Here is a 23,403-nt window from a genome sequence, read left to right on the forward strand (position 1 = left end):
CCCTTCTCTTGCTTCTTAGGGTTATACAAGCCCATAGAGACATCCAGGAAACTGATTAGTAGAAGTTTGCTACCTCAGTTTTTACCTAATCCATCCTTTTAGTCAAGTAATTTGTTGATACCAGTAAAATTAATCAAGGCAATTGGGTCAGTTTGGAGATGTGGGGGGAGGACGAGAGACAAACTGAGGTAGGTGAACCCTCAGGCCAGCTCCCCTTAAGGTTTGGTGTTAAACTAACAGCTGAGGGTTTAAAGAAAATTCAAGAAAATACTTGGATTTTTCCTGGACTAAAGTTTGAAGATGACAGTACTAATGGGCACCTCTTATTGAGCTAGGAAGCAGGCAATTGTTAGCTATTTCACATCTGTCATCTAGTTTAATGCTAAAGATACTTGTGTACTAGGCATGATTATACCCACCTTGCAGATGAAGATACTGAGACCTGAGACATTTACTAACCTGAGCCATGTTACATAGTTAATTGCGTGTGGAAATCCTTTGTAAACTGTGAGGTATTTCATACTTGTTACGAAGACCAAATTACCCATACTTGTACCAGTAGATCTTAACTGATTACGTTCACTGCAGAGAGCAAGTTTTTGATAAGTTGACTCAAGGGTGTGTAAACTCATTATTATTTTTCTAATTAGGGGAGGACCATGTAGGAAACTGAGAATAGAACAATTCAGTAATCCCCATCAGAATGGAGAGAGGTGTTTGCCATTATCTATAGTGGCCTACTCTAGAGCCTTCAAGCCTTAGTTTATCAAACTGGGTGGCAAAGAATGAGGCCATCAGTATGCAGTAGCAGAGCATCCTCCCAACTCCAGAATACTTGGGCGGGCCTTCCTCAACCCCTTCCATCTCCTATACCCAGCACCATTTCTGACTGAATAATCAGTAGAGTTTTGTCAGTTTGTCCTAGAAGTAGTTACTTGCCTGTTTGCTGAGAATAACTAATGTCCTTGTACACTCTAAATCTTGCCCAGCAGGTCATACAAATTGCTCACAGATCTATGGAAAGCCTACCAGTTCCTCAGTGTTGGACAGGTGGGGTTCCCTGAGTCTGCACCTCTGGGTCCCTGTTTGCACACAGGTATCCACAAAGTCAGGTAATGGGTTAAAAAAAAAAAAAAACCAGATTCATGACTCATGTGTGACACCCCCTAACACTGTTGAAGGACTTTGCCCTCTGAACCTGAGGGAAAATAGATCATTTTATTTTCCAGGATAAGTAAAGAATGACTTTGCTCTGACTTATTGTTCTTCAGCTTGGGAAGCAGATCATACAAATCTTTGAGAGTTCAACATCCATTTGCAGAATGGCTGCATGGAAATTGGGCATTTAAACTATTCTTCACATTAAAGACATTAATCTCTAACCCGAGGATACCACCCACAGTAAAGAACAATGACAGACACTGCGTCCCCTCTTCCAGCATCCTGGTGTTCCCCTGTGCCTGGTACTGAAACCTGATTTGCTCTCCAACCTGTGCTAGGCTCAGCTCAGGCAGCCAGTGGGATGGGGTCCCTGCCAGCTCCTCCATAGACTTTCTAACCTACACCATTTGCTTTATTTTCTCCACTCTCTTCCTCCTGTCGTTTGCTATCTGTCTAGACTGCCTTCTCTTTTCGTACTCAGCTTGCTTTTATCGTTGCTCTTTCCTGGGCCTCAGAGATCCAGGCATAAGGTTAATTTTTAGGCGTTAGGCTTGTAGAGAAGTATGGTCCCAGGGTCCGGGTGGTTGCTGACCCCTGTCCTTGACTGCATCTGCATTTATCCTTCAGGTAGAATGTGCTTGTAGAAAGAGGGCAGCTCATAAACTCGTCTGAGAATGCGCAGACAAGGCAAGAGAAACAGTTGACCTCTAAGGATGGGGTGTAGAGAGCCGAGCTTGGAGGTGCGTGACCAATTCCACAGGAGGATTGCAAATCCAAGGACAGCCTCAGCAGTTTAGTAAAACTCTGTCTCAAAATAAAATTAATTAATTAAAAGGGCTGGGGATGTAGCTCAGTGGGTTCAGCCCCTAAGACCACAAGCAAACAAACAAACAAACAAAAAAAACCCAAGATGGGCTATGTTTAATGATGATGGATAGAATTTCTTTCCAATCCTTCCACGGTGACAGATGACTCTCACACAGTGGCAATTTCCTTTGAGGGTAGCAGGTCAGCTTTGATGTACAAGGGCAAGAGAGAACACTGCTTCAGGCTTAGGCACGTGAGTGTGGATGGGACCCACGGAACTCCCATACAAGAGAACTTCAAAACTCCCCTCTAGTTTTCAAATAGTCGTGACAGTTTCTGTGCCAAACAAGAGAGTTACACTTTAGACTCTCATTCACATCTCCACATAGTCCCACAAATGGTCATTCTTCCTTTTAACTGGCAATGTTTTCAAATGCCACATTTCTGACCTACCGAAGCTAATTCTATGATTCCTCATATAAATTTTGAAGAGAAAAAAAAATAAATAGAAATCTCAGGTGCATAGAGCCTCTGAGCACTACTGCTGTTCAATCTCCAATATTTAAAAACGTCACTGGGATTACACAACATTCAGGATTAACTTTACAACCCAACTTGATCCAACTTCTAATTCTGTGAGAATGCTTTTTCTTCCATGACAGATGGAATCATTGACCAACAGGTCTAAAGTCTATCCGTTATTGTGCAAGGCGGAACGTAACCTCCGACTGGGGAGCAGGGGTGTAACTGGCCTTTCATCACTGGTTCAGAAGTGTGGGTTTTTAAAGTCTCCAGCAAGACCATCTCCTATGAGTTGACTATTGCATTTCTAAATGCCCTGTTTACACAACCATTTACCTAACAGAGCAGGATCATTATTTCATTTAAATTAAAAACATGTTTTATAGGAATGAAGCACTGTAGACACTGGTACATGTTGAATTAATGCACTAAAGACTTAAAGGAGGGCTGGGGTCCTAGCTCAGTGGTAGAGCACTTGCTTAGCATGTGTGAGGCACTGGGTTCAATTCTCAGTACCACATATCAATAAATAAATAAAACAAAGGGCTATTGACAACTTAAAAAAAAAAAAGACTTAAAGGAAACAAACTGCTCAATGGTAAAAGCAAGCTGTATTTTTTTTTTTTTTTAATTTTTGCAGCATTGGGCATCCAACCCAGAACCTTGCTAGGCAATTGCTCCACCACCGAGTCAAACCCACAGCTCTTTTGTCTTTACTTTAAAGGAACATTCAATAAATAGTCTCAATGATCTGAAAATTCCAGAATGATATTTTAAATGGCTTCTTAATGGTGCTGATTTTTATACAGATTCTTTCCCTTATTTGCTAATCAATCACTACACTTATGCATAGGTTTGGGGTCCTGAATAATTTTCCTTGGCAGATCTGGTGTGTATATATCACAGGGTTTTGACTGCATATCCTGTTTTTAGATCTGTTCTCTGAAACGCTGGCTCGATCTAACGCATGTTATTTTATTTGCACCCCTATATCTGGTCAATTCTGAAATCTCCACAAATGCTTCTTTATCATACACATCCTATCACAATTGTGCTTTTTTGATCTAAAGTTGTGATGCAGAAGAGGCTTTACTCATGGCCTGATTTAAAAAAAACTTACTAAATATTACATTTCCCCTTGTAAAATAATGATATAGATTAGGGTTGGTGCAGACATGTTGGCAACAGAATTCTTCAAAAGTTTTCCTTTGGGTGATGAGAAGCTGTTACATTATTTTGACTAGCTAATCAAATGTAATTGGGTAGCTTGAAGTGCCTTAGATTTTCCTTGTACAGTTATCAAAGCGGGAAATGTAACTCGGGGAGCTGATGAAAGGCGTCTCTCACGGTATTCTTTCAATTATAGATCTTACAGAGCAAATGAAAGAACAGCTCTGCCTCTAAAAACTCAGAGGCTTGAAATGCCCCTTAATGTTAACTGCTGTATTAGCTAGTTAACACATTATTATGTACTTTAATTGATTCTTGCTCCAGCTTTGGAGGGAAAAAAAAAATTCTGGATCTGTTTGGCACGTACATGAAGCAAGGGAAGATGCTTGAACACAATAATTTGTTGTTTACATTCGATTCAGATCACATCAGATATCTGCCTTGGAAACACAATAGCCCTGGTGCACTGTTGTGAGAAATAACGTGCTTCTACAAAAGCATTCATATTTTGTACTCATAAATGGGGATTAGGGGTTATGCATGTTTTCAAAGGAGTTTTATTTGACTGTTGAGAATGACTTTCATGGTTGAAACAATGAAATGTTGCAATTGGGAAAACAACTTCATTCCTGTAATAGATTTAGGAAAGTCCAGCTGAGACTGAAATGTGTTTTGAAAAAGATCAAAACTCTCCATGCTGGCATTTCTCTAGGAGGTGGCACTTGTCTTCACAGTTGAATAAAACACACTGCCCTTGAAACACTTTGGCCATAAAGGAGAAGGTTCCACCTAGGATTAGGCTAGATTTAGGGTTTGATTCAACGTCTTTCATTCACTTATTCATTCATTAAACACTGATCGAACTCCTACCATGGGTTCATCTCTTTGTTAAATTGCTAAAGACAACAGTAGTCTTCACTGGACACCCCTTTAGTCCTTGAGGCACTTTTCTCTGTCAACATAGGACCCCCTCCCCTTTCTGATTTTGCTGCAGGACCAAAACAAAGGTGAGCTCTGACTCTGAAATCTCAGGCAAGCACTGTAAGAATGGCACACGCGGGATCCTGTCTAGATTTGCACCAAGATTTAAGATGACATTGGAACTAAAATATAAAATTTAATTCCCATAGACAACAAACTGACCCCTGAAACTGAAAGAGAGATTAGTCCAGCATGCAGTGAAGCTCTTTGGAGGGCTTTTAACCCAGTGTCGGGGAGGGGAAGAGGTCAGGGAGGGAGAAAGTTACTCCCCAGAGGAGTCTAGGAAGAAGAGTGGGAGCTGAGAACCAGGTGGGCGGGGCGTGGAGGCAACACTAGCAGACAACAGCAAGCGCAGAACCATACAGGTGTTGGTGCAGTGCTTCCCGCAACCTTGGTGTGATTCCCATGCAGGAGGGTTGAGTGGGGGGAAAGAGAAAGAGGTAAAGCTGGGTGATGATGAGGGGCATTTACATAAATTTGTTCCAGGCTAAGGGAAGCCCCCAGAGAAACTTAGGTAGAGAACCCAGTACCATCATAATTACTGGACATATGCCTGCAATATAATTTCACAGATTTTTTTGGGCGGGAGCGTGGATTGACCTGGGGCGCTTAACCACTGAGCCACATCCCCAGCCCTTTTTATTTTTAATTTTGAGACAAGATCTCACTACATTATGTAGGGCCTCACTAAGTTGCTGAGGCTGGCTTTGAACTTAGGTCTTCCTTCCTCAGCTTCCTGAGCCACTGAGATTACAGGTGTGTGCCACTGTACCCAGTCGGTTGGTATGTCTTATAGGCTGTTATTATTATTATTATTATTATTATTATTATTATTATTATTATTATTTTAGTTGTAGATGGACACAATACCTTTTTTTGTGTGTGTGGTGCTCAGGATTGAACCCAGTGCCTCCTACGTGCTAGGCAAGCGCTCTGCCACTGAGCCCCAGCCCTAACCCTAGGCTGTTGTTTTTGTTATTTTTTCCAAGAGGACTTTTTTTCCTTTAGGTAAATTTTGCTGTTGGTGACATGTACGTAATTGAGGTCTTGGTCCTTTGTTTCATATTTAATTTAAACAAATTTGATGTGTTAAAATTTCTTTTTGTAACATCATCCTTTTTTTTTTTTTAAGAGAGAGAGAGAGAGAATTGTAATATTTATTTATTTATTTATTTATTTTTATTTTTTATTGTTGGCTGTTCAAAACATTACATAATTCTTGATATATCATATTTCACACTTTGGTAATATTTATTTTTTAGTTTTCGGCGGACACAACATCTTTGTTTGTATGTGGTGCTGAGGATCGAACCCTGGCCGCACGCATGCCAGACGAGCGCGCTACCGCTTGAGCCACATCCCAGCCCCTGTAACATCATCCTTTTTGACTAGTACATCTTTTTTTTTTTTTTAACTTCAAGCTGATATAAGAGTGTTTATTTCATAGTCCTTGATTTATTGGCACCAAATCAACCTTCTAGTGTACGTGTACATTTAGGGGGCTGTCTGTCCCAGCCCAGGATACCTAAGTGATCACACCAGGTTTTAAAAATAGATTATTCCTAAATCCTAACCTGACCTGATGAATTATTCATTCCTTCATTCATTCACTCAACATATGTTAATTAAACACCCATCATGTGTCAAGTCCTGTTCTAGACCTGGGGCTACTGGAGTGAAGGAGATCTACAAGGGCGCTTTTATTGGTGCCCAGGTTTGTGTGAGAAGGAAGCAGATGAGGTTGTGTTGATTGATGGCCAGTAGGTAGGGCCTGTGGAGGGTGAGAGGGAGCTGTGAGAGGGCTTCAGAGAGGACCAGTGGGAAAAGTTGACCCTCAACCCTTGAGCTGAGGTCTGAACAGCAAGACAGGACTCCCCTGGGTCAATCTGGAGACCTGAAGTGCAGGCACAGGAAAGAAATGTGCAGAGCACCCCGTGGTACAGACTAGCTTGGTGTTTTCAATAGACAGGAGGAAAAAGGCAGGCCAGTGCCCACCCTTAGAAACCAGTGACTGAGAGGAAGAGTGGCTTTGATAAGGTCACAGAATTTGCTGAGGTCCAGCTCATGGAGGGGCCTTGGTTGTATTCTGTTTGGAGCTGGAAATTCACAGAAGTAAGCAGTGGAGTAACTTCATCAAGTTCTCATCAGGAACACATATCGCTGTGGTTGCAGGTGGGAAATGGGTTGAAGTGACAGGAATGAATGTGGGAGGTCCAGCAATCCAGGGAGAGATTATGGTGGCTTAGAGCAGGGTAGGAGAACAGAGATGGGGGAGAAGGGGATGCCCCCAGGACATGTTGAGAGAAAGCCAATGAAATTGTCTAAAAGGACTTGAGAGGAAAAGATGAGACAGGCGAAATTATGTCTCTGGCTTAAACCCTGGGGAGGCATTTGTGGAGAAGAGGAATCAGAATCTCTAGGGACAAGTCCTGCAGTGTCTAAGATCTCCCGAACAGATACATCCAGATGCCAGGGCTGGTTCTCAGATGCCCCCTCTGGGAACTATTGATTTATTCTAATCCTTTTTATTCGAGCAAGCACAGCTAAACCACCCCACTCAAGCTCTTCTCAAAGACTTCTCAAGGGCGGGGATCCTCTCTACAAGTTCCCTGGCTGTCTGTTTTGGATTTGATCAGCACTCCAGACATTTCTTTATATACAACTTGAATCCTTCCTTTGGTAGTATATATCATTCCCTCTGGGTCTGTCAGTAGAGACTGTACATGACCCATTGCTTAATTGTAATATATTTTCTTAGGGCCTTGCTAAGTTACCCAGGTTGGCTTGGAACTTGTGATCCTCCTGCCTCGGCCTCTCGAGTAACTGGGATTACAGGTGTGCACCACCACACCCAGCTGGACCCCTTGTAATACATTAGGAATTTGGGATATTGCATTTGGAAGTATTCTTTGGACCTCACTATGGATTCTCTAGAATAATTTGGCCCATACTTTGTGTCAGTGCCTTGACATAGGACTAGTTTGTTTAACTCAATAGTTGTTGTTGTTGTTTTTCCTTTAAAGGTCTAATTGGCTTTTATTTGCAATTCGTGACTGAGACAGCTTGCACTCTACAAAATAAAATGATGGCTCCCATAGTTGTTGTGGTTCTTTTTTTAACAATGCTAAAATTGCTAGTTAGTTTAAACACTAAGTTTTACCTTCAAGTCTTTAATCATCTTTGTTGCTCTTTAAAGAACTCTTAGGACTGGGGACGCTGCTCAGTGGTAGAATACTCTTGCCTAGCATGTGTGAGGCCCTGATTCAATCCCCAGCACAGCACAAAACAACTCTCAACTTTGTTTCCTTCAGTGGCATAAGGTATCCAAGACACAGTCTTTCCAAGGCTTTTCTCCCCCACAGGACAGAACATTGGTCAGTGTTTGAATCATAAAACAAATCCAGGGATTTATCTGCAATATTATAAATGAGATGAATATGTCGTACATATCAGGATCAATAACCCCATTAATAGATGAGCATTTTATCTGTTTAATTTGTGGTGTGTGTATTGGTGGGGATGAACCCAGGACCTGATATGTGCTAGGCAAGGGCTCTACGGCTGAGCTACAACCCCAGCGCCTTATCTGCTATAACATCTTTCATAACATCTTTCAATATTCTAAAAGGACTTGGTTTCCCAATATTTAGTACCTTTAGTACCAATATTTAGTACCTCTAGGCATTAAAAAAAAAAGTAGAAGTAGAAGGAAAAACAAAATGATACAGTGTTATCTAATATCTTTGCAGTTGAAAAGCTCCTTGCAGGTGTAACAGAAGTTGATCCCAACTTTGTGAACCCTGAAGCTTACATAATTTAGAAAGCTCCCAAACAAATAAACAAAAATCTTCCTCTTGCATGATTTCCCAAAACATTAGACCTTGTGTGTACACATGGATTGGGTTCCCAAGTGCCGTGGAAGTGCCCATGCATGTGAAGGTTCCTGCAGGTTAAGCCCATTAGTTACAGAGACTCTGCTTCTGATTTGCAGTTTTGCTCAGGTATTTCTCATGTAGAGCATCATTGAACCAGGAAGAGATGAGAATGAACCTAGAAATTCACATAGATGATAATATTTTAAAATGTGATCTAATGGCATTTAAGTCTAGACAAATCAATTTGACTAATATAGAATGTTAACCCCAGATACCTTTAGTTTTTCTTCCTAAAAATAAATTCTCATCAGCCTTGGGACTATCAGAATAGTCATGCCTGTAGACTAAATAAGTGATTTTTCTGCGTGTTAAACTCAACATTTGCAGCATTGTTGAACCTTGTCTGGCTGTTTAATCATTCCATATTCCCTCACCTAGACTGGCTGATACCAGGCACCCTCCCATTACTTCTATTTCACAATTTTTACCTTAAGGGATTTCTGATATGTATATCAAGCATGTCTGTGATCCTACAACTTGGGAGGCTGAGGCACGAGGATCACCATTTGAGGTCAGCCTGAGCAATTTAGTGAGGTCATCTCAATATAAAAAATAAAGTCTGGAAATGTAGCTCAATGGTAAAGAGCCCCTGAGTTTAATCCCCACCACACAAAAAAACCTTTTAAAGGAATAAATAAATAAAAAGTGATGTAAATTCTGTTTTGCTTTCGATGAAGGATTCATAAAGAATTCATACTCTATAATAATAAGAATATTGTCTAGAGCTGGGGATATAGCTCAGTGTGTAGAGCACTTGCCTCACATGTACAAGGCCCTGGATTCAACCCCCAGCACCACAAAAAAAAAAAGAATATTTTCTATAGATATAGGTTTTAAAATCATTTCCTTAGAAGAATTTAGGGTTCTGTGAATTTAGGGGCCCCATAGCCTAAAAATTCAGTTTTCTGTTCTTAAGAGGTATCACCTAATAAACTACAGATTGAATTGAATTTTCCTTATCTAAAATGCTTAGGATCTCGTATTTTTGGTTCTTTTTTGTAATTCTGGACTATTTGAATATGTATAAATGAAAAGTGGGACCCAAGTCTAAACATGAAATTCCCTTGTTTTAAATAAACCCTGTACACACGCCTGTAGGTAATTTTGCTTAATATTTTAGTGTGCCTGTGATTTGACAGTGACCACTCACATGAGGTCAGGTATAAAATCTTCCACTTGTTGGCACTCAAAAGCTTTGGAATTTTGGAGTGTACTGGATTTCAGATTTTTGGATTAGGGTTGTTCAATCTTTATTAAGTAATCTCAAGCTTCCTATTTGGTTTTATTTATCCAATCTTGCCTTCCATATTTAAGTAAAAAGATTAGAATTCTTAAGTGGCTCATTAAAAATACGTTGGGCTGGGTGCTGAGGTACATGCTTGTAATCCCAGCAGCTCTGAAGGCTGAGGCAGGAGGAGTCTAGTTCAAAGCCAGTCTCAGCTATTTAGTGAGGCCCTAAACAAACATAAAAAGGGCCGGGAATGTGGCTCAGGGGTTAAGTGCCCCTGGGTTTATTATTGTTTGGTACCAAAAAAAGAAAAAAAAAAAAAACACATTAGAAGCCTGGCATCAGGTTGCATGGCTATAATCCCAGAGGCTGGAGAGAACTAAGGCAGAAGAATTGAAATTTTGAGACCAGCCTGAGCAATTTAGAGAGACCCTCTCTCAAAAAAAAAAAAAAATAATAATAATAATAATAACACTCTGGGAGCACTATTCACAGATGTATAGTGACATATTTTGAAGATGGGACCCAAGTCTAAACACGAAATTCATTTGTTTTATATGAACGTTATACACACAGCCCAAAGGTAATTTTATTTATTTTTTTAGTGTGCTCAGTGATACAGCACCCCTGGGTTAAATCCCTAGTACCGAACACACACACACACAAACACACACACACACAAAGTACATTGTAAAACATGATTTCTAATTATGTACACAGATCCATATGTAGTTATCATCTAAGATGTACGCAAGTTGACTTTAAAATGGAATATTAGCTGGATGCTGCTACTCCCAGTCACTTGAGGCTGAACCCACCAAGAGAGCAATTTGGAGGCACTTAGTGAGACCTTACAAAGAATAAGAAGAGCTGGGTTTGTAGCTCAGTGGTATATCATCTCTGGATTCAAATCCTCAGTGCCACAAAAATAAAATAATAAAGTCAATTATTATAATTTTGATAAAGAACTCTCTCTCTAGAGCTATGCCTGGTTTCCAGTGTACTCTTGAGTTCAAAGCTTGACATAAATTAAAAAGGCTTTGAGAAAATTAAAAAGAACCAAGCAGATATAGTGGTACACCCCTGTAATTCCAGCAACTCAGGAGTCTGAGACAGGGGGATCACAAGCTCAAGGTCAAGTTGGGCAACTTAACTACACCATGTCTTGATATTTAAAAAAAAAAAAAAAAGCTGGTGGTGGTTTGGGGTTATAGCTCAATGGTAAAGCATCCCTGAGTTTAATCACCAGTAATCAGGGGCTGGAAGGTTTAAAAACAAAGAAGGAAAAATTTTCTTTATTTACTTCTAGTATTGCCAGAGAAAGGAAATGAGTACTCAAGTACTTTTCATTTGAGAGGTAGTATGACTGATATACATTGTATAGGGGACCAAAGGAGTATTTTTTTTTTTTACTGGTGCAATATAATCATACATAATAGTGGGATTTGTTATGCAATATTTGTACATCCACATAACTTGATCAATCTCATTCTCCAGTACCTACCCTTTCCCTCCACTTCTCTCTCCCCCGATCTGCTTGCCCAAATCTCTTATCTCCCCTCTATTAGTATTATTATTTCAGTTTTTATTATTTTAATAACTGCATTATGATTATATGTAGAAGCTAGATACATTGTAGTGTATTCGTCCATGATGAAGCATAATTTGGTAGATGCCTCCTCTCCTTCCTCTCTTCCCTTCCTCTACCCTGTTGGTTTCCCTTCTATTTTCATGGGATCTCTCTTTAATTCCTTATTTGTGTGTGTGTGTGTGTGTGTGTGTGTGTGACTCTTTTTAAGTTCTGCATATGAAATACCATTTAACTTTTAACTTTCTGAGTCTGGGTTATTTCGCTTAGTATGATGTTTCCCAATTCCATCCATTTACCTGCAAATGATGCAATTTCTTTCTCTATGCCTGAGAATAAAATTCCATTGAGAATATACACCACCTTTTCTTTGACCATCCAGCTGCTGATGGGAACCCCAGCTGATTACTTAACTTAGCTATTGTCAAATGTGCTGCTATAAACAATGGTATGCATGTGTCACTATTGTGTGCTGATATTAGATCTTTTGGATAAATACCAAGGAGTGGGATAGCTGGGTCATATGGTAGTGCCATTTTTAGTCTTTCAAGGAATCATCACACTGATTTCCGAAGTGGTTGTACTAATTTGCATTCCCACCAACAGTATATAAGCATACCTTCCTTCCCACACATCCTTGCCAGCAATTATTGTTATTTGTATTTTTGAAGAGTGCCATTCTAACTGGAGTGAGATGAAATCTTTGTGAGTTTTGATTTGCATTTCAAAAGAGTAGTTTTGTACACATGGGTTTTAGGTGATTTTTCCTGTCCATGGTAAGCTGTCACATTAGTTAAATGAATGGAGGGCAAAGGCCTTTGTGCATGTGGGCTTGGATCTTTTCATTTAAGGAGTAATTAAAGTAAAAAAAGAAAGCTGCCTAGCAAATTTTGAGCCAGTCATATTTTCAGGTGACTGATGATCTCTATTTTTAAATAGTCTACCAGTCAGGAAATATGCTTCAGATAAATAAAGTGATCATCAATAGATTTCACCAATTGCTCTTGCATAACATTTAATCAAAAATCTAAAAATTAACTAAACATGTAGACAAGCCTGAGTAAGGACTGGTTTAAGTTGCTGGCTTTTGCACTATAAGAATACTGATACCTGAGTGCATGTATGTGAGCTTTTATGATGATGCATAACAGTGCCAATATGTTAAGGCTCTCAAGGAAATGGGGGAATTCTGGAAGAGTCCATAAGGAATAGTGGAAATGGGAATCCTTTGTAAGAGAGTGAAAGTGAGTTCATCTTTTGAAATGAGAACGAAACTTCTTACCTTTCTGAATACATGTCCTTTTATGGGATGCTCTTTTTTTTTTTGAGCAACTGACTTCTTTGGTTCAGAATTATTTACCCAGATGACTAACTAGCAAAAATTTTCAATCAGTCAAATCATTTGTTTTAAACTATTTTGTTTAATGTTGTTTGATTTCTAAATCAAAGATACCAGATAAAACACATTTGGAGACAGAGGAACTGATATCCACAAAATATTATTTCATGTGCTCTTGCTGTAGATTTTCCCATAGCTTTGAGCACTATCCTACTTCACCTCAGGAGGTAGAGGAAAAATACCTAATATCAATAATTAGCTTAGATGTATAATTACTTGCTACACAGATGTGATGTTTCACAATGGCTTAGGAGCTGAAGAGTATTTATTTCGCTTTAACTTTATCAAAACAAAACATTAGGTAAAAATACATTGAAATGACACTTTGAACACATTGAAATGACACACAACAAAGGTGCCCCCAAATCCATTGTTCCCTTGCATTTGAGTGTAGAGCAAATCCAATAGCTAAATTATCCCATATTGAGAATTGGTGAATAAATGTTTACATAATTGCTCCCACTTTTGCTGAATCTCTTAGTTCGATCACTTTGAAAGCAGAGGAATAAAAAATATTTTATTTAAAGAGAGCTTTTGAGATTGAATGCTCCAATTAACTGCTGATTATTTCTCTAAACGGGAGTGTTTGAGATAAGCCCCTCATTGTCTCTATCCTAGTGCATTTTGAGGTTGGAATGAAAGGCAGAGCAGATATTTCACAGGGATGGCAGGCAACACTACCACCTGTGTTCCTCAGTATCTCCCTACTCAGCCATAGAGCCAGTCACAGTATTTAGCAGATTTTTTTCCCCCTGAAGGTCTTCAAAATTGATCAATTTAAAAGTAGATGCACACAAACTACCTTGAGTCCGACCTGGGGTCAAATCAGTCTGTACTGTTATATAGATCACCATGGATGCAGAATGTTGGTTCAGGATGGCAGAATATACATTTTTGTTTGTTTGTGCTGTGATGGATACATGATAGGATTGTCCTCACCAGAACATGCTTCCAAAGGCACAGGGTCTAGGTCACTTGTCAAAAGTCAAAGGAGTAGCAGAAGTACTTCTGGTAAAACTGGGTTCTGGTTTTGGGTGCTTCTTGGACCAGAAAATTTCATCTGTTTCAAAGGGAAGTCCCAAGTGGGACCATGTTCAGAGACGTTGTCTTCCAGTAAGAAATTTTTTGTGAGGCAGAGGGGACATTTTTAATATTACATTTTCTAGTCATGTTTTAAAACAATTGAAAGCTCTAAAAAATAAAGTTACAGTTTATTAATTATGAATGCATGGTGGGGTAGCCATACTAGAAATTTTACTTCAACATTTAAAAGGAAACATGAGTGATTTGAGAAGGTGTGAGTTGCTGCATACACTGAGACTCTTTTAATCAAAACACCTAAAGGTCAAATCACTAGATTTCATATGCAATTTGGAAGGAAAACACAATTGTATGCCCCTCCCCCACCATTGAAATCTGTTTTTAGTTAATACGGAAAGGGAGCGAAATATTTAATGGAGTCTAAAGATAGGCTTTCATATATTAAAAGAAATGCTATTTACAACTGATTTGTTACTAAATAAAATCTTGGATGAACACTTTTAATTACTAAAAAGGTAAGGTAACAATAAACACAGGAAATATAAATGAATAAAGTGTTCACAGAGCCATACTGTTTTCAGGACTATAAATAGTGCCCCCAGCTCTGCCACTATTCTTAGCACCAATGAACAAAAGAAGGTGTCCAGAAATAGAAAGGGGAACAGCATCTCCATGAGCCTTGTATTCCATGGCCTAGGAAATGCTCTGAGCAAGCTCTCGGATTCAGGGGGTTAATTGATTTTTAAAAAGGACATTTCCACGCTGTCACTTGGCCAAGGAAATTCTTTTACTGGCATGTTTGTAAAATTGGCAGGCTGACGTTTCCTCTGGGTGACACAAGGTGTGATGAAGAATTTTATCTTTACTTCCTTACTAAAATCAGCACCGAAGGCTTGCCTTTTTGTTAACTTATTTGGTCATTATCAGATGACATCTCTAGAGGGTCAGTTCATGCCAGAAGTTGGAAGGAGTCATCCACAGTAGACAGACCTGAACCAGGAGCTCAGCCTGTTCACCTGAGCCACTCATGAACGCCACAACCTGGGTCAAAACATTTGAATACACACATACACACATACTCACAAACACACAAATACACATAGTTTTTTTTGTTGTTGTTTGTTTGTTTGTTTTTGAACCACCATGTCCTGATTAACTCCTGTAGTAAATATATATACATGGAGTCCTGTTACGTGCCAGGTATAATTCTGAACAGTAGGGATACAAGGTAAATTAAAATACCTAGTCCCTAGAGCTGGGGATTTAACTCAGTGGGAGAGCATTTGCCAAGCCTGTGTGAAGTCCTGGGTTTGACCCCCAGTGCCAAAGAAAGATACAAAGTCCTTGCTCACAAGCCAGGTCTGGCAGCCAAACAGACCTGTGAAGATACAATTAGGTTTAACCAAGGGTGTACAATAGAAATGAGATAAGTTGCCAGAATGCAGAGCATAGGGACTCTGACTATGGAGGGGAAAACTGCAAAGTTACTACCATTTGAATCAGCTAAGTCAATCTTGAAGGATTCTTTGCACATAAAGGGAGGAAAATAGCTGTACTTATTTATCTTACAAGAGCCACCCGTGATGAGCTAGTGGCAGGTAAAAGTACCTTGAAAAGCATAAACAACAATATAGACATAAGCTATTGTCCTATATAATACACAACAAATTTCAGTTCTATCACAAGAATTCTTATACATAAGTATTATCAGATCTACTTCTAATTTCCAATTGTTTATTTATTCATTTTTTTCTTTTTTTCTGTTTTTGGTGGTACTGGGGGGATTGACTCCCAGATCTTGCATGGGCTCAGCAAATGTTCTACCATGGAAGTGCATCCCCAGCCCAGATTTTTTTTCTTGTTTTGATAAGTAGCTATGAATGTAATTATTTAAGAATAGATTGTAGACTGTCTTTAAAAGTGAGAGATACATACATTTCAAATACTTTGATTTTCAAAAAACATCAGTACAAACTGGAGTCAAATGAAGAAAAAAAATAACTTATCCAAATATGAATATATTTTCCCACAAGTAGTAATAATAGATTGAATGATTATTTTTAAAATATGTTTTTGGTGGTTTTCAGCATGTGAAATTATGAATATGTGGTATTTGGCAATAGTTAGATTAATACTTAGAACATATCATAAACTGTATTCTGGTGAAAGATCATATTCTAAGCAAAATAAGTATAAGGATTATTTCTCAGCAGTAGAAATTTATTATTGGTTTATCTTCAACCAGAAAGGTCAGATTTTTTCATTTAGAGATCTATTCCACAAAATTTTTGAGAGACTATTATATGTAATGTCAAAAGAAGTAAACAGTATCTTATAGATTGTCAATATGCCTTTTTAGAATTAAACATTAAAATATGTGTCCAGGTCAGACATTGATTGCACATCCTACTCAACATTTCCATTAATATGCCATCCCATTTTTAACCACCAAAAAGAGGGGGACCCTCTAGCTGAAGCAATATGCAAATGACTTTGGAGTATGCAAAATAGTTGGAGCATATTTTGTTTAGAATTACCACTGCGAAAATTTTTCATTTCCATTATTGCTTTTGTTAAAACTAAACGCCACGGGGAGGAACAATGTAAGCCAGTAGAAATCTGTCCTGTGCACTTAATGGTTATTGATAGACTAGCATAAGCCATTAGCTCACAGCACAGGTTCAAGTGTAAAACAGAAGTTCCATATCTGTGTCTTGTCACCACCTCCATTTATGCTGTTCATTTTGGATTTGGTCCTAGCAGCTCTTTGCTCGGCTCCTTTTAACCCTGGGCACTGAGGTGAGGATATTCTAGTCAGGGGTCTTTGTGAGCTTTCTGTTGCCAGGGTTTCAGACAATGTCAGCTTGGTAGTGTGAATTTAGAAGAAAAAAATAAAAGTGTATACAAAAGCTCTTCTGGTTTCATCTAATGTTTTTTTGTTAAGAAACAATAGTGTTTATTTATCATGTTGGCTTAGAATTTCTTTGGTATTCCAAATGTTCTCTCAATTTTCACAAGAAACGAAATTCAATAACATCTTTAAAAAACAAAATAGTTTTTAGTTGAGGGTGGGTGAGGAAGTTATATGAAGATGAAGTGGGAACCTCAACCCAAGGACATAATAGACAAGAAATGATTTTTTTTCCCTCCCCTTTCTTCAGAAGTAGTCTTCCGCACGGTTTAATGTGCTAACATAACCCCGGTTCCAATATTTCAAAAGATACAGAACTTCCCAGCATGATGATAAAGTTTTCCTGTGTTCCAATAATAAAACCTCAACGTACCAGTGATTTCCAGTTCCTTTGTGGCTCAGCAATTTGTGAAGACCAACTAAGTCCCAACCAGTGGCCTGCAGTATCAGTGTGGGAGTCGGAAACAGATGTTCATGGGACAATGCCATTTGTTGTCACTGTCGATACTATGTGGCAACCTTCCCAAATGAAATTGTTTGTGGATGGAAAAGAATGTAAGCAGTGATTCATGCCCAGGACTTTTTTTTTTTTTTCTGGCAGAAGGCTAACCATCTTTTATTTGTTTAAATCATAGAAAATTAGTGAGTTAAAATTTTTAGGATAACTTATTATGAGAATCCCCCCCCCCTTTGGTCATATACTTTTTTCTAAAAGGAATGACTTAAGTGGCTTACTGAAAATAGCCAATATCTTACTTTTATTTGAGAATTCTGACAACAACTGATATATTTCTTCAGATTTAAGTGTTTTAGATTTGGTATTTTAGTATTTTATTTAGTAGGGAAATAAGTTCAACTTAATTGAATAGTATGCATTGCTTCTCTTAGTAATTTGGAAATAGAATTTAACAATATTAAGTAGAAATATTTATTGAAGATAGGCAGAGTTGCGTGATCTTGGGTTGAAACTTTTATAAATATTAAAATGGAGTATCCATTAATCTTATTTACTATATGACAATGGATTGATCTATGTAATTTAAATATTACTTTTTTTAAGAAACACTGCAAAATATACTTAAAACTAAATAGATGCAACAAAGCTACTTAAAACTTAGGTATGCTGTGCCATAAGAAATATAAACAAATGATCTTTTTTTCAGGAAGAAAACCAAACAAAAGTTCAAGGCATAATATCTACCATTCTAATTATTGGTATTTTTATAAAAACAAATTTTAGTCCACAAATGAAAGCCTCTTACCATTTATTCATAGCAATAGGTGCCTAAGGCCATAAATATTAAAATGTTTTATGTTCTTTTGCAAACATGTATTTTTCACAATTAGATTTGTATATCACAGAAAAATTATTTAAAGTGACATAAAACAAAATCAGACTCAAACAACAGTCAAAGGGAAGATGGTAACTCATAGTGGAAGGGTCCTGGGTTTAGGAAGTGAGAATCTTGGGTCCCATTATTTGCACTACCTATTGTTTTCATAAATTGAGTTTTGTGGCTCCCTCTTATTCTCAGATGCAAAAATACCTGGTCAGGTGGATGACCTCTAGGATCCTTACAAGATCTCACAATTTTTCTTGTTTGTTTGTTTTGTTTTTATTGAACCCAGAGGCACATTACCACTGAGCTACATTCCTAGCCCTTTAAATTTTTTATGTTGAAACAGAGTCTTGCTATTACCAAGTTTGGCCTCACATTTGCAATCCTCCTGCCTCAGCTTCCCTACTAGGTGGAATTAACAGCTGCTATACCACCACACCCAGCTCCCAGTTTTTTATTTTTAGTATAGTAACAAAATCTTTCAAGATTGCATAATCTATACTATCACAGTCATGGTTAACATTCCTTGGAATCACAAACACATTAGAGAATCTGATGAAAGGTATTATTAATCTTTCCAGAAAAATGCATAAACAGAAAAATTTGCATGCAGTCCTCAGGACTTCATTGACCCTTTGAAGCCTGGGGAAGGTCTCAGATGAAAGACTCAGAGGCTGACTAAAGAAGATTGGCAGCTTCCTATTTTTGTGAAGATTTAAGTTGGTATTTGAAATTTTTCCAAACTTTGGCATCAGAACTTTCATCCTTGCGCAGGGGCCATGCTAATCTTCTCTGTATCGTTCCAATTTTAGTATATGTGCTGCCGAAGCGAGCACATCAGAACTTTCTAATTATCATTTTTGTAATTCTTAAATGACTTACACTAATTGTACATATATACCAGGTATGGCGTAATAGTTCAGATCCATATACACTGTATAAGGATCCAATTAGGGAGTATTGTTGTATTTTTTAAGCATTTGACATTAGTGTCAACATTTTAGAAATTGGACATTGGTGTCAGCGTGCTTGAAAAATGATAAAAGCACATTACAGTTGTTGGCTGCTAAGGATTTGAGTAGCACCTAAAGAAAGATACTATTGTGTGCACATGTGTGGTAGAGGGCAACAGGGAATGCCACTTATGTCCTGGCTAGAGTTCTTCCTTGTTTTAGAACAGGAAATGCATGAACCGGAGTGTGCCTGCATCACTCAACCAATAAATCCAACACTGGCTGTTATTGTTTCTGTTTTTAATATAGACGAAACTAAAAATGAAATGTTCCTACTACAGAGACAGTGGGCCTAGCTACAGAGGACTACTTCGAAGTCTTCTTTATTTTCTAGACCCAACAGAGAATACCAGTCTGAATACCAAAATGAGTGGAGAAAACTCATAATTTAAGCAATAAATACAAACTAGAAAATGGTTTAAATTCACATTTAAGATATTCAAACTGCTAATTTCCTTCCATATACATCTTCAGCTCTTAACTCTCTCTCTCTCTCTCTTTTTTTAAGCCATTCATGGGTGATTCTGCATTTTCCTAAATTCTAATATCATTTGGGGAAAACTTGGACTCTCAAAAGTAACTTTAAGGGCAGAGATATATATAGCTCAGTGGTAGGGTACTTGCCTAGCATGCATAGGCCCCTGGGTTCCGTTACTAGCACTGCAAAAAACAAAAACACAAGCAAATTCATGCACATGATCTCATGACTTCCTTGAGTTACTATCATTTTTTATGTTATCCATAATACACAACAGACATGTATGATCCATTTTAATGAATAAAAAAATTTACTGAACTACTTTGACCTGGCAAATTTATAAGCTATAGTAAAACTTTCTATTTACCCTCATAACTGTACCTTTAAATATTCAAGCTAACAAATCCTGTATGGACTCACTTGTACCTTTTTCCAATTCTATAAATTTCTCCGCGTTAAGGTTGAATGGGAGGGTTTATGTTGCCTCTTCCTGGCATTCACACAGCACGAGCAAGACAACAGAAATTTCTAATCCCGATGTTACAGGAAAGGCTCCAATTCTACTTGACAGAAGTGATTTCAATTAGGGAGTCCCTGGGCTACCTTTTCTGTTTCACTAGAACAAATGTTATTGGTTTAAGGGGAAATCCTTGGATACCAGATAACCTGCTCACTGTATGGAGCAAAGTTACTTAGAGCGCTCCGAATCCCATCTTTGATCTCCGGCGATATTTTTCTCTGTTATGTCACAGAGGTCACCTGGCTCATGTGTGACAAACTGCCTGCATAAGTCACAGTGCCAGTGGCAGAGATTTGTAACCATGCCCCTGGTCCATTGCCTTTGAATTATTTCACAGGCCCGCTGCTTTACATTTACAGTCTGTCGGAAGATGAACAGGGGAAGAGAGTAAAATCAAGGGCAGGGTCTCATCCTGAAGGACAAGGGGAAACAGGTGGAAGGTTAATGGCCCTGGAGCGATTCCACAAGCCTCTCAGGCTTGATATATGGGCCTTGGGCCTAAAACGGGCATTGGCTTTCAAAGATATATTATTTCATTTGAGGAGAGACATTCTGGAGTTCCTGCATTTGCCTGCTGATAGATGATCCTCTGTCCACAATTGGTTATGGCGGGTGAGTTTTCCTTGGGCCTGCTCCCGTACATAAAAATTTTGCTGAGCTCTCCAACCTTTCACATGTCTTTAAGAATGGGATGTGTGCAAGCCGGTTGGCAGGCTGTGGGGCTTTTGTGGCTGCTATTTTGGTAGTTCCTTTTGAACCATGAGGCAAGAAGGGGATGAAAGACACCTCTGTTCATTCATACATAACTTGATAAGGGTGGCGTTGCAAAAGGACAGAGAGGTGGAAGGGATGTTGGGAATCAGACATGTCAGGCAGTCTGGGAAGATGAGCTAGGCCCAAAATTCAGTTGTTTGGCTTTCCAAAGTTGCTTACTTGAATGATAGATGCCACTGAAAAACCTTTTGACTTAGGACTGTTTGGGCGCTACCCCTAAGCTTTGAACAAATGGCTTACCCTATTTTATGATCTTTTTTTTTTTTTTTTAAGTTTAAGGTAGTTGCTTTGGCAGAGAGAAGATGCTTTACAAAGAGACCAGTAATCATTTTCTTAACAAGAACCACCAGGCAATGCTACCAAAAACTATGTCTCAATTGTCACAAATGAATTGAACTGGTCACTAGATTAACAGAACCAGTTACTTGAATTCATCTTGTATGGTCTCTCAAAAGTTTAAGTGTATGGCTGCACACATCACTCGGCCTCAACTTCATAGAGTGTTCATATATTTCATATTCAGAAAACTATTGGAATTCTAATGCTTCCATTTGTAATATCTTGAAATTATTCACTCTGGATTTGGGTGTGTATATGTAAAATCTTTGACTTTATAATTAATTAATCACCTATAACTTCTGTCTGCTATACTAACTTTGCTCCAGAGAGAGAATTTTTTTTTAATGGTAAGGGGGATTGAACCCAAGGGCATGGGAGCTACATCCCCAGTCCTTTTTATTCCTTTAATATTGAGAGAAGGTCTCAATAACTTGCCCAGACTGGCCTTGAACTGAAGACCTTCCTGCCTCAGCCTCCAAGTATCTGGTATTACAGGTGTGCACCACCACACCTGGCCCAGATAAGGCTCGTTTGGAAGGCAAGCATTAGGGGAAAAGAAACCAGGTGATTTTTCTTTCCATTTATTTTGTGTTCAGCTGCCCTTGGGTTTGGTGAGTTCACCCACCACTATTTAAAATGTCAAAATTCTATTTGTGGATATTTTTATCCTGGCTGGCTTTGTGAAAAACAAATTCTTCACACGGAAAAAAAATTTTCATTTTCATCCTAGACACATTGATATGTATGGATAAGAAGTTAACATTAGACAACTTATCTGATAATGTATATCAATAAAAATTGAATTCTTGAATGAGAGGCACTGCTATATAATAAATTACAAATACTTTTGCATATATTTACAAAAGACCTTCATCAATCCTTATATGTACGAAATCAAGACCTGGGTTGGGGATGTAGTTTAGTGATAGAGCATTTGCCTAGCACAGAGACCCTGGGTCCATCCTCACCACTGCCTCCCTCCCCCCAAAATCAAATCCAGCCCTCAATAAAAAGATGCAGTTTCTGGCAACTGGCCTCTGTTAAATCATGAGATCATAAAGATATTCTTTTCTTGTTCTCTGGAATATTGCAAAGTAAAGGTGAGACCAGAAGCAGAAAGATGGAGAGACATATTTTAGTACCTTCAGGAAGAAAATCTGATGACTTTTTAAAAAGATTCCAAAACCCTAATTGTACAGATCCAATCAGGAGTATGAGCAGTTAAGAGAATCTGCTTTTCCACTTGTTGCTTAGAAGAATGGACAAAGGCTGCTCTGGACCGGGAGCCCCAGCTTAGAGCACCATAGATAGAACACTCTCAGCAGAAGGTGAGGCCCAAGCACAGTCATGCTTTCCAATCACAGACTCAAATGTGGTTATTTCAGTCTTTTTTTTTCCCCCCTTGTGACCTAAGTGCCTCATTTTCATGTTAGAAAGGTTACCAGTCTATTTCCATCGTATTTAGAGTCTTCTGTGATATTTCCCAGTCTGTACACCCCCAGCTCTGTGGGTTATGTCAATGCTTACTAAAGCAAAGATCCAGACAAAGAATCCGACATGACTGGTTAACACGGAAGCTCATTCTGCATTAGTAAATAATGTCACTGTCTTCTGCATCTGTCAAAGTCTCCCAGCTCAGATGGACACCTCCATAAGCCCATCCATAGGAAGCCAAATACTTGCAAACAGTCTTTTAATTGCTCATTTGCAGTTGGACAAAATGCTAAGCTCAGAAAGACTTCAAAGCAATGGAATCTGCATTGAAAACAGGATCTCAATACACATAGTCACTTATTGTTGCAAAATTAGAATAACAAATGTTCCCAGCATGAAGCCAACATAAACTTGCCTGAGTTTTATTCAACCTGAGATGAAGTCAGCTCCCCTCTCTTTTTTTAACAGCAATAGAGGAGACACCCTTAGTGCTCTGTTATTCTATACTGTTAATTTTAATGATATATTTGGGGCTCCATCACAGTTTGTATTTTTACGTGTAATTACCCGTATTAAAAAAACACTCATTAGTGTTCTGTTCCACTGACTTAATTATGCCCCTTAATTAAATCTTGACTAACTGGGGGTCACTGCAGTGTCAGTGGGATTTGTCACTGTTTTCAGCAGGTGTCTGGTTGCATCTATTTTTGGTTTTCCTATGGTTTGAATCTAAGAGCTTGCCCCACCCCCAGCCCCCACCTC

General features: G+C 38.6%; 1 protein-coding gene and 1 non-coding gene across 2 annotated transcripts in view; one reads left to right on the forward strand and one right to left on the reverse strand.

Moving 5' to 3' along the window:
* Positions 1-23,403, forward strand: part of Nr5a2 (nuclear receptor subfamily 5 group A member 2) — a 121,861-nt gene that overhangs the window by 20,112 nt on the left and 78,346 nt on the right.
* Positions 18,812-18,919, reverse strand: LOC125618574. The gene has a single exon (XR_007349913.1). It is a non-coding gene; the product is annotated as a U6 spliceosomal RNA (small nuclear RNA).

Source organism: Marmota marmota, unplaced genomic scaffold, assembly GCF_001458135.2.
Source record: "Marmota marmota marmota unplaced genomic scaffold, marMar, whole genome shotgun sequence".
Classification (NCBI taxonomy): Eukaryota; Metazoa; Chordata; class Mammalia; order Rodentia; family Sciuridae; genus Marmota; species Marmota marmota.